We start from the raw sequence: 11153 nt of genomic DNA, 5'->3' as shown, positions 1-11153 counted from the left end.
GGCCCTGGGGCGGGGGGTGGGGCGCGGGCCCTGGGGCGCCCTGCGGCGGGCGGGGGGCGCTGGCTGGCCGAGGGAGCCGGCTGGGGCGCGGGCGAGGCGGGCTCGGGGGCGCCGTCCGCTCTTTCTCAGAATCCAGGGCTCCCCAGGATCAAGGCCCCAAGTGCCGGAGCATCGAACACCCAGAAAACAAGACAGCGGAGTCTCCGCTCCGCGCGCGGCGCCCCCCTCCTGCGTCCTCGCGTCCACGCCGGGGCGCTGGGCCACCCCCCCCCACTCCCCCCCACTCCCGGCCTCGCCCTGGGCGGTGCTCCCAGCGCCCCTGTGGCAGCCGGTGCCGGGCTCCCCGGGGAGGCGCAGCAGCGGCCTCGGGGACGCCAGGGGGCGACGGGGAAACCACGCTCTCCGCTTGCGACGCCCCGTCCCTGGCCCTCTAACTTCGCGCTCAGGCCGCGGCCCTCGGCACATCTGGCTTCCACGCCCACGCCCTGGAGATTGTCCCTGGACTTCCTTCAAAGGGGCCGTGGCCCTGTCCCACGCTGCTGGCCCGTGCTCACCCGCACTCCAGGGTGGACGGACCACCGGCCGCCCACGCGCCGCTGGCCGCACCCCGGGGCGCTCGGCCCCCTGTGGGGCTTGCCTCTCGCCTCGGGTGGAGCAGAAGTGATGACCCCTGCGTTTAGCAAGTGCTCAGCGGTGCCTCGTTTAAGTTAATGCATTACGCATTACACCCCGTCCCTTCCTCAGAGCAGGTCTGTTGCTAAGGTGACGCGAGAAAGGTTGAGTGAGTTGCCCGATCACACGTCTCCAAGGCGGTGGCGCCGGGCACGGAGCCCGAGCCTGTCGGCTGGGGAGGCCTTTTTGCTATGACACAGCCTCGTGCGGCTGCCACGTGCCCTCAGTCTGCTGACTGCACGGAGTCCCAGAGCCAATGAAGGGCAAAGGACCTTTCTCGGACACGCACAAAGTCACCCCTGCACATAAGGCTTCTACATCGCCTTCCAGATCTTTCCGAGCATGGTGGGAAGGGCTCCTGAGGGCGACAGGCGCACCTCGAGGCCACTCGCTGAATGGGGGGTTCCAGGCTTCCCTGAGTCCGTCGGCCCAAACGCCCTGGAACATGCCCTCCCCACCCACAGCCATGGGAGAGGTCGGCTCCAAGGGGACGTGCCCTGCAAGGGAGCGTGTGCGGTGCACCCCGTTACCGCTGCTCCGTGCCAGGCCCGGCACCCCGGATCTACAGTTACTGAAGCATGTTCCCATTCTCTACCGTCCGGTCTTAGCAGAGCAGGTACCATCCCGTGGTCAGAGGAAGTGAGAGCCAGGCGCGTAAGTTATGTGCTCGAGGCCACACACCTCCGGGTCTGGAGCTCACCGTCTCGCACGCCGAAGCCCGGGATCCTCGCCGCTGGGGCGGCGGGCCTGGCCTTACGGAAGGCGATGCAGTGGACGGCGCCGGAACACCCCGCAAAGTCGCTTTCCCCGTCACTGCGGAGGTGAAGCCCTAGACCCCCGCCTGCCCCGCCCCACGGGCCCTCCCGCACTCCCCATGCCCCAGGCTGCCGCACACCTGAGCGCTGCGCACCCCCCACCCACGTTGAGACCCACCCGTTCCCCTGACAGGGTGAGCTGAGCGAGGGCCAGGGGCTGGGCAGGCCCACGGGGAGACTCACCTTCGCCCCAGGCAATGGAGGGGGCTGGGACGGGGGAGGGGGCAGTGAGCAGCGTGCTGGGCCGGAAGGAACTGCGGGGCCCTGTCCAGCGGTCCTTCCTCTCCCTGGGCCTCCTGCCTCCCCTCCTCCCCTTCCCGCGCCTGGGTCTCATCTCCGGAGGTGTCCTCTTGGCCGACCTACAGCCAATCCCCAGACACTTCCCCCTCCTACGCACTAGCTAGAGCCCAGGTCCCCCGGGGGGGAGGGCTGGGGCCTGCAGACTCAGCGACAGGTGAGCGCTTGGACGTGGTGTATGCAAGTGCACACACATGCATGTGTTGTTGCGTACCTGTGTGCACGTGTGTGCCGTGTTTGTACGTGTGCGTGCCTGTGTGTGCATGTGTGTGTGTGTGCACCTCCGAAGGATATTATTAGAGCTGGTTTGGAAAGAGCTCTGTTTAATGGCTTAAAGGAATTAAGCACTTATATAAATATTCTCAAAAATATAATCAGAACTAACCTAAATGCTTTTTTAGGATCATATGGTCTGATAAAATATTTGATATTAAAGCTGGTTTGAATTCGGTTTGGTTAAAAAGGCATGTATTTAGAGTTATAAGAATTAAGTATATTACTTTTATTCTGCCTGAGTTTATTAGTTCCATAAGTTCATGTTACATCTGCTGTAAATTCGTCAGTGAGAGAAATAACTTGGTATGCTGAAATTTCATAAGTAACCTAAACATAATCGTTAAGAACAAGTAAAATAAATAGATGCAAATAGGATAAAAAGTTTTAGGTGAAATTTTTAGTAATAGTTATGTTTGATAGTAGGTCTATTTAACTATTTTCCATAAATATTTTGATAACTTGAAACCTTGGATTTTTGCCAGGTTAAGTTAAATGATGAGTCTCTTTAAATTCATTAAATATTTAGATTGCTTCCAAATAAGATGAAATACCAAAACATTAATTGTTAAATAAGTCTATTGTCTTTTGAGTTTTTATTGCAGAGAAACTAAAAGGGAAATTTGAATCTGTTAATGAATTTTGTGTTTTGTTAAGGAAGCAAATGTTTCTAAAAATTATGAAATCTATTTATCAGTAAAGGAACCTATGTTTCTAAGTTATAAAATGTATTTCTAAATTTGCCAGTCTAAAAATGTTAATTGCTTACTTTTTTAGTTGTCATTAAAGTTTATGAGGGTTAAAAATTCTTACTAACATAGAAGGAAATAATATATGCTTTTGGTGAGAGAAGGTGTGGAAATGCATTTTTGAGGGGATTAAAGGAGAATGGTTTGTTCAAATAAGTTAGTTATTTCTGAATAAGAAGAAACAAACTAAATTGGACAAGAAAAGTTTTAAGAGCTCTGTGAAAAGAAAATCTTGAGAAAGAAAACTATGTGTCATCAAGCTAAGGAAGATTAAAATGAATTTAATTAATTTAAATATAAAAAGTACACTGACACAAAATTAGAATTTGGTTTTCTCTTTCTGTTAAAAGGACAAAGTTCGCCTGAACTACTGGTGTGCTCTTAATACGTGGTATAAAGGAAAAGCAAAGGTTTTGTGTTTAATTAAAATTGTTTCCTATGCTCTGCGTCATCAGGTTTTTGATTGCATAGGTAAGCCGAGTCTCAACAGGAAGAGTTTAATTTTGCTTACAACTGTTTACCTTTTGGTATTGGCCTGCAAAGAGTTTGTCGCCATGCTTCAGTGGATAGCTAAGTCTTGTTTCAAGGAGAACTATGATCTTATTGGACCAAGTGTTTGAAAACTTTTTTGACAAACTTCCCAAAATTCAAAAATTAGAGCCTTTTTCTTAACCTGAAAATAATTTTTAGATATTTCTGGAAAGACCCCTGACATACTTTAAAAGACATATGTCTCTACGTATGAAAGGGGAAATTAAACTAATTGGGCTTAGTTGATATGTTAAACTTACATAGGCAGCATTATCAAATAAATAATAATTACGTTGCATTTGTATGCATATATTATTGATACAATAAATGTTCTAGAAATTAAAATTCCTAGAGAATCTATAATTACAATCTATAATTACAATTCTAGTTGTTTTCTTAGATTGTGTATTGCGTAGAAAAGCAAACTTTTTTTGGTCACTTGCATGGTTATCAAATCTTTAACCATGTCATTTTGTCCCTGTCATTTACAGAAAGTCGTGGTCTTACTCTGATTCATATTTAGAGCGATTAATGGAGAGGCTCTGACTCTGACTCTAAAATGCAGATTACCAGCAAACATTCAGGTTACACCATTAAGCTGGGTGAGTATTTGCAGAAATAAAGGCAACTGGATTCGGAAGCCTGCTAACAAAAAAATCAAGACTAGCAAGAATTAGTAACATGGGACTGAATGAACCGATGAGGATGATCACAATTTTAATGATTTTTTGTCTTTGAAATATTGCTCATTCTTTACTTTTATGTTTTCCCAGTATAAGGAAGCTTTCTTCCTTAGTGACCTACAATTTAGAGCAGTTTGGCACATTGCATAATCGTGAGCAGAATGGAAGCCTTTATCTCTTTCTCCCTGCTTGATTCCTCCAGAATTCAGGAGCTCCTGGCGAGTGTTCTTCCTATGGCAATATCATTTGAATTAGTTCAATAAGAGTCTGTTCTCCTTGTAAGAGGACACAATTGGAAACTGTTTAATTACCAAGGCTTGGACTGGAATGTCATATTTGAGAGACACATGCATAGATTCAGGAATGACCGGACGGCTTTGAAGAATTCAGATCGACTAATGGAAGCCGAGAACAAACACTTTTAGAATTCTCGGCCTGGCACCTTGCTCACAGGGTTCACAGCAGCCCTAACAGGTAAGTGAGGAAGGTCACTCCCTGGCAGATACAGAGGACCTCCAGAGGCGAGGAATTCACCCAAATCTATAGGTGCTGCAGGTGAAGTCTGATGTGAGTCCTCGCTTCGGCTTTTCTGGCCTCAAGAGGCCTTTTCAAAATTTGATCTTAAGATTCCTGATGAAAAATTCCAGCAAAGTCGATTTGAAAGATCCCATGTGCTTAATTATTATTCTTGAGACCCCTATGTAAATTACAGGCCAAGTTTATTGAAACTAGACTTCTTTTGTAAACAAATTAGTCTTCATTTGGCTGCCTTTGGTTAAGACGAGGGTCATTTGAGAGAGAAACATCATGCTTCAGTAGCACAGCTTCGTGGACGTCAGCTCCTGGAGCTGCGCATTTTCTCCTAAGGTTTTTCCTACTTGTAAACGGGATCAGGTCCTGGATGTTTCTAGTTTCCCCTAGTCTAGCTACGACTGTCCAAACTGCCATTTCTGGTCTTTCTCCCATCCTTTCTCTTGAAATCATTGAGAACCACAGCTGCCCTTTTTCAAAAACCACACAAGCCGAGGCGAAACAACTTAACATAAACTTCAGAGACATCACAACTCATAGGTGAACAATGTTCGTGCCTCTTGCAGAAAAATATAACCACAGACCTTCAAATCGCAAACCAAGAGTATCCGTCAGGTGGTCACTGCCCGCTTTCGCTTCATCGGAAGATGCTTCAAATGAAGGTATCCAGAAATCTCCCGAACTGGCTGCCTTCGGAACTCGGACACCGGGATCGTAGACTGCTGCCATCATGAACCACTGCTTCCATCGCGATGCCTCTCACTGAACACCCACTCGCCTGTTGGGTGGGTCTCACCCCGGGAGCCGCCTGCACACCGCCCCCTGGGCTGAGAGCTACCGTTTCGCTGACCTGATCTATCTCAAGACTGAGACTAGTTATCTGAAACTGAGATTTAACAGTAATGCCTTCACTGGTTCTTTCCTAATACTTCAACCCAAAAATTAGTACAAACATCGCGCCAGTTATAAGACCCACAGATGGCGTGTGTCCCTAAGCCGTATCCCCCCTCCAAGGACCACGATCGACCCCAGACAGGAGTTGGTATCCTGGCAACGAGGAATTTTAAAAGGCTTTGTTGGATCTATGATCTTTTCTGCAAGAAAAATTTTCATCAAAGGGGGTCATGAGGAAAGAATACAGATAGTGAATATTATCAGCAGCATGAAGGTCGAGCCACGAGAAAATGATTCCCTTCTCATCGCCCCAGCCTGGGAACTTAGTTTTGAACTTTGCATCAACGCCTAGATAGACATCAGTTTGTCATGTGACGAAGACCGGACCTCCAGATAATCTTCCAATTACCCCTGGGGGGACTCATGTATCCAGGCCTCGTGACGTCCATTATCCAGATCATCAAATGTGACCAAACCGCCTGGCGCCCGTCTGCCAGACCACTGGGCACACCTCGCCCAGACCCCTTCCGTTCACTGTGCAGGGCTACGGTGACAAACTTGCCACGGTGACAAACGTGCCGGGGGTGAGAAGGCCCCCCTGAGGGCGACGGGCTGCAAGTCCCCCCCCCCAACAGCTCGAGGGCCCTTCTGTGGGCACATCCCTCTCTGTCAGCTTTCTCGCACAGGTGCGGTCCGGCCAGGGAGCGTGGGCTTGCCTTACTTGGAGGTGACGAGGTCGGGGTGGGAGGGGGACCACACGGGGAAGCCGAGTCCAACCAGTCTGTCTAGCTTTGTTCCGCAGCACAGACTCCGAGGACTGAAAGAAAACTCGAGGGCTGCCTGGAGAAGAGTCGCAGCAGACTCAGCCCCCCTTAATGCAGACAAGAGTGCCTAGACTCCTGCCAGAAACCGCGCCGGGCCACGGCCCCCCGTGTGCGCGAGGGGCACCCCGAGCCTCGCACGCCTGCTGCCTTCACTTAGAAAACAAGCTGTAACGAAGCGTGTCCTCTCTGCCGCTCAGGTACGAAGACGGATTCAGAGCGTCCTCGGCATGTCGACACCTCGTTCCCCAAAAACCCCCTCCCAGAGTCGCGCTGCCTCTGGAGACACCGGGCCCTTCCCCGTGCCCGTCAAGGGCTGCTGCAGCGACTGTGGCCATGGCAGATGCTGGGACAGGTCACCGGGCTTCTTCCTCAGGCGTCAGGGGGGGTCCTGGGGGTGACGGGACAGACTGGGCGCCACCGCCAAGCGAATCGTTAAGTGGGTGCAGCCACGCGCCATGGCCTGCTGACAGGAAAGCCACTCAGCGAGAAAGGTGTGGCAGGAGCGTGTTCGTGTGAGGACAGGAAGAGACAGAAACCATACATGTGTTTGCGCGTTCCCGTATGTCAACGCGGAGCAACAGCCCCGAGCCCCCGTTGACAGCGCTCGCCTCCGGGCCAGAGGGGCAGGGAGCGAACGAAATCCTGCCTGTGTCTCTGCTGTACGTTCCGTTCTCTCTGATTATTTTATACGTGTAACATCATGTGTTATCCTGAAATTTCAAGATGCAAAAATTACTTTTTATGTGCCAGGCTCAGCCCTGTGTAACTACGCAGAGGTGGCAGGCAATGCCACGATCACACACAAATAACCGCAACCTACGCGCGCTGTTTGCATTTGGTGTGCGACTGTGTTTGTGCAACGAGAGTCGATCGCAATTGTCCAAGTCCAAGAATGGGGTCAGGCAGCTCCCCGAGATCCGCTCCGGCCCCAGCACGCAACCCGCCAAGCACAGCGCTGTCGGGCCTCGGACAGGGCCGCTCACAGCCGGACGAGGACAATGCCGAGAGGCAGGCTCAGAGCGTGGCGGGGCCACACCGCGGGCAGACGGCAGGACCCCGCGTCGGTTCGGACGAAGTCCCGCCCTCCAGAGTGTGAGGCGGCCAGACACCCACATGAGCGACGAAGCAGCAAGACCCCCCGTTCCCCGAGCATGCATGGGGTGCCCAGCACCTCATTCTGTGAGAACATGCAATTCTCACTGTGGCCTGAGCCGATGGGTACGGTTATTACCACCATTTTACAAATGGGGAGACTGAGGCACAGAGCGTGAGCTGCCCGAGGCCAGTGCCTGCGTGCAGGTGGGAGGATTCCAGCCCCTCAAGCCGGCAGGGTCCCCGCACTGTGCTGTCCCGCCGTTTGTAACCCCGCCAGGGGGCGGCGAAGGCCTCTGGGGAGGACACTGCAGGTCACGGGATCGAGTGTGAGAAGGTAGAGGGCCTTAGAAAGCTCATGGGCCAAATTTGGTTTTTAATGAGTGAGAAACCAAGCCCCAGGGCATGACTCCGTGTACCTGAGACGCTGGTCCGCGGCGGAAGAGCTGGTCCCCAGTTCCCATCCCTTAGAGTCCTGAGCACGGGTGTTGGGGGCGATGTTTGCCAACCCCTCAGAACTCCTTTGTCGTTGGATTGCGACGGAACGGGGAGACCGGGGAGCCAGCCGCAGGCTGAGAGTCACCTGTGCTGATAGGACCCTGCCCGGCTCCGGAGGCGGCTACCCGACCTACCGCCCCCGAGCGCAGGGCTGGACGGTGGTCCCAAATTCCCGACAGGCCTCCAGGGCGTGGAGGCCGAGGTTCCTTCCCCGGCATCCTCGCCTCTCCGGTCGCTCTCCTCTCTCGGCTCGAGCTGTGACACACTCCGCCGCCCCTTAAACGGAACACCTGGGACGGCACCGCACGCTCTCCCAACGCCCCTGACGGCTCCTTTCACTGGACAACTTCGGCTCATCTTTCAAATCTTAGCCTTGAAAGCCCGGGCCACAAATGGACCAGCCTCGTGCCCATGTGACGCCGTGGGCCATCACCCAGCCCAGTCGCAGATGACGCTGTGCCCCCGGGAGCCCGTGGGACCCTGGGGGACAGCAACCAGGCCTCTACGTATCTTCGCACCCCCAAACCAAGCCCAGCACTGCTCATAGGGAAGATGCTAAGTATTAATATTGGTTGAATAAATAAAGCAAAGAATGCCCTGCTAACCAGCTCGGGCCCTCTCCTTCTCTGAAGGGTGGTGAGTGATGAGCGAAGGCCCTACTTCCTGAGGCTGCTCTAGAAACGGAAATAAGATGGAGTGTTTCCTTAATTTAAAAATAACACTGAACACACGAGTCACCATCTTTAATCCACCTTTCCAGGGCGGGGGATGACCACATTAATTATCATTATTATTACATTTTGATTTATGATAGTATTTTATATTATTGGTCAATTTTAAGATTCACCTCAACTTCGCAGTGCTAAAATGAAAAAGTGTACAGTGACAAATCTAAGAAACACTCTGACGCGGAGCGCCCGGAGCACAAGGCATCGTGTGGGCTGTGGTCACTCAGGGAGCGCGTTACAAAGACGGACCCTAGAGGCTCGCTCTTGGCCATTCTGACTCAGTGGCTCTTTGGCAAAGGTGCCCCAGGTGACGCGGATGCCGTGCCTAGTTTGAAAACTGGTCCTTAAAAAAACAATAACAATCCAATCCACCCCATCATTTCCCTGGACGGGAAACCGAGGAGGGCGGCAAGCCGTAGCCCGTCCGAGGTCGGACGCGGCCAGCGGGCCCTGCGCCCTGCGTCGGCCAGACCGCCCGCGTCTTGGCTCCCGCCCAGGCGTTTCCAGATCCAGGTAACTGACAGTTCCAGGCTCCCGATGTCATTATCCATTCTTATTTCTGGGAAGTTGGCACACACGCCAGTCATGGGAGCAGCTGGAAGTGGTTTGGAAGATCTCCGACGGGCCCTGCGAGTCGCCCACACGAAACCGGTTTTACTTCTTCGGGGTCTAGCGACTCCTTCGCTCCACACCCAAAGGCACCGGCGAGTCACCGTCCCCTGGGCCCAGGAATGCTGCCAGGGCCTTGATTTTCAATAGATAACACTGAAAACCGACCAGCAGGCACTGAGTGACGGGTGGGTACGGCTTGCACTAGTAAGAAACAGAGGCAGGTCCCCATAAATCGAGGACCGTGGAGAGCCCCACGCCGGCTCAGATTCCGAGATTCGGGAATGAAGGCCAAGCTCCGGGGTGAAGGGTGACCGTGTGGACTGGCCGGCAGCACCGTCCGCCCGAGGCCGACGGAGGGGCCCGACCCCGGTGCCCGGGAGACACAGACGCAGTCGGTGGAGCCGACCGCCCCGTGCGCCCTTCGCGACTTTGGGCAAATCCCTCCCTCTGCCCTTAGTCGTCATGGGAGCTGGACTCCTTTGTCTCCTCTCCTGGCCCCCAAAGGCCCTTCGTCAAACAGAAGCTCGTCACCAAGGCCTGGCACAGAGAACAGGAGTGTCCGGGGAGCCGACGGAGCGGGGTCAGGGCCAGTGTCTTGCCTGGGCCTGTTGGTGCCGAACGGGAAGAAGCCCTAAGCCCCATGAAACGCAGAAAATCTCCGGAGTAAGTGCTGGCAACCCCTCATTGCCAGATCCACAGTGATTCCTGGGGTTCGCCTGCCTGCCTGCACCAGCCCCAAGCCGTGCACGAGCAGGGGTTTGTGGTACAGAAAGAAAAAGACAGTTTAACATCGAATCGGCCAGTCCAGAAACGGGGAGCTTGTGCTCAACCCCAGCCATGTCCCCAACGGCCTGTCGGTTACGGATTCTACCGGGACGGCGTGGGAGAGGGCCGCGGGCCGTGCTGGCAGCTCTTGGGGACAGCTCCGAGGTCTTTTCACCCCAGGGCTCAGGAGCTGAAACACAACTTAGGTTAAGCTGTCATCTTTATCCAGCCAGAGTTCCTGACCGTGGGACCATGAGTCAGGGCCCGGCTACCTTCTTCGGGCTCAGGGGTTGATGGCGGGGCGGGTGAGAAAGGCTGGGTGTCTGCGGAAGGGGCAGATGTGATTCCTAGAGCCAGGATTTAAAACTAAATCTACAACCAAGAATGTTTCATCCAGAAAAGCTATCGCTTAGAGTCAAAGGACAGATAAAGAGCTTCCCAGACGAAAATAAGCTAAAGCCACCAAGCCAGTACTACAGGAAATGTTGGAGGGACTTCTCTAAGAAAAAAATCATGTGTCAAAAACATAAACAGAGAATGGTAATAACCACATTCCTATCAACAAGTACCTCACATGGAAAAGAATTAAATGCTCCACCCAAAAGGTAGAGTTGGCTGAATGGATAAGAAAACAAGACCCCTCCGTACGCTGCCTGCGAGAGACTCACTCGGTCTAAAAGACGCACACAGACGAACAGGAAGGGGGTGGGGGAGAAAGTGCTGCTTGGGGGGACCTAGAGGGCAAAGCGCTGAATGACGCAAGTCGGACAGAGAAAGGCAAATAGCGCATGATTTCACGTCCGTGCGGAATCGAAAGAGCAGAACAGACGACGACGACGATGGAGATAATCGCGTAGCCGCAGAGGACGTTCTGAGGCTGCTGGATCGGAGGCGCGTGGGGAGACGGCGGAACAGGGAGCAGGGACGAGGGGGCGCGGTGGGCAGGCACGAGCCAGACGCGGAGGGCGGCGTGCAGCCCAGGGGGACGGTTAGTAATGGAGCCGTGCGCAAGGGGGGACCGGAGTTAGTGGGGCGCTCGCTTTGTGGCCTACGTAGATCCCTAATCGCTGTGCCGTGCAACTGAAACCCGTATGTTACTGTACGCTGACCATAATAGAAAACAAACTCATTGAATTGTGCAGTGTAAATACAAGCAACTAATTGTCTATTACGTTTCAATAAAGCTGGA

General features: G+C 53.0%; 1 long non-coding RNA gene across 2 annotated transcripts; it reads left to right on the top strand.

The window, feature by feature from the left end:
• The first annotated feature begins 836 nt into the window (after nt 1–836).
• Nucleotides 837–10879, top strand: LOC107504268. 2 transcript variants are annotated; one of them, XR_001595440.2, is made up of 3 exons: nt 837–1017; nt 3829–3939; nt 4223–4494. It is a non-coding gene; the product is annotated as an uncharacterized LOC107504268 (long non-coding RNA). The 2 variants fall into 2 exon arrangements; XR_001595441.2 differs by lacking the exon at nt 837–1017 and adding an exon at nt 5118–10879 and having other exon boundaries at nt 3661–3939.
• The last annotated feature ends 274 nt before the right edge of the window (nt 10880–11153 follow it).

Source organism: Rousettus aegyptiacus, unplaced genomic scaffold (assembly GCF_014176215.1).
Source record: "Rousettus aegyptiacus isolate mRouAeg1 unplaced genomic scaffold, mRouAeg1.p scaffold_m13_p_11, whole genome shotgun sequence".
Classification (NCBI taxonomy): Eukaryota; Metazoa; Chordata; class Mammalia; order Chiroptera; family Pteropodidae; genus Rousettus; species Rousettus aegyptiacus.
The sequence above is the reverse complement of the archived record's forward strand: the minus strand, read 5'-3'. Positions and strand labels throughout refer to the sequence as shown.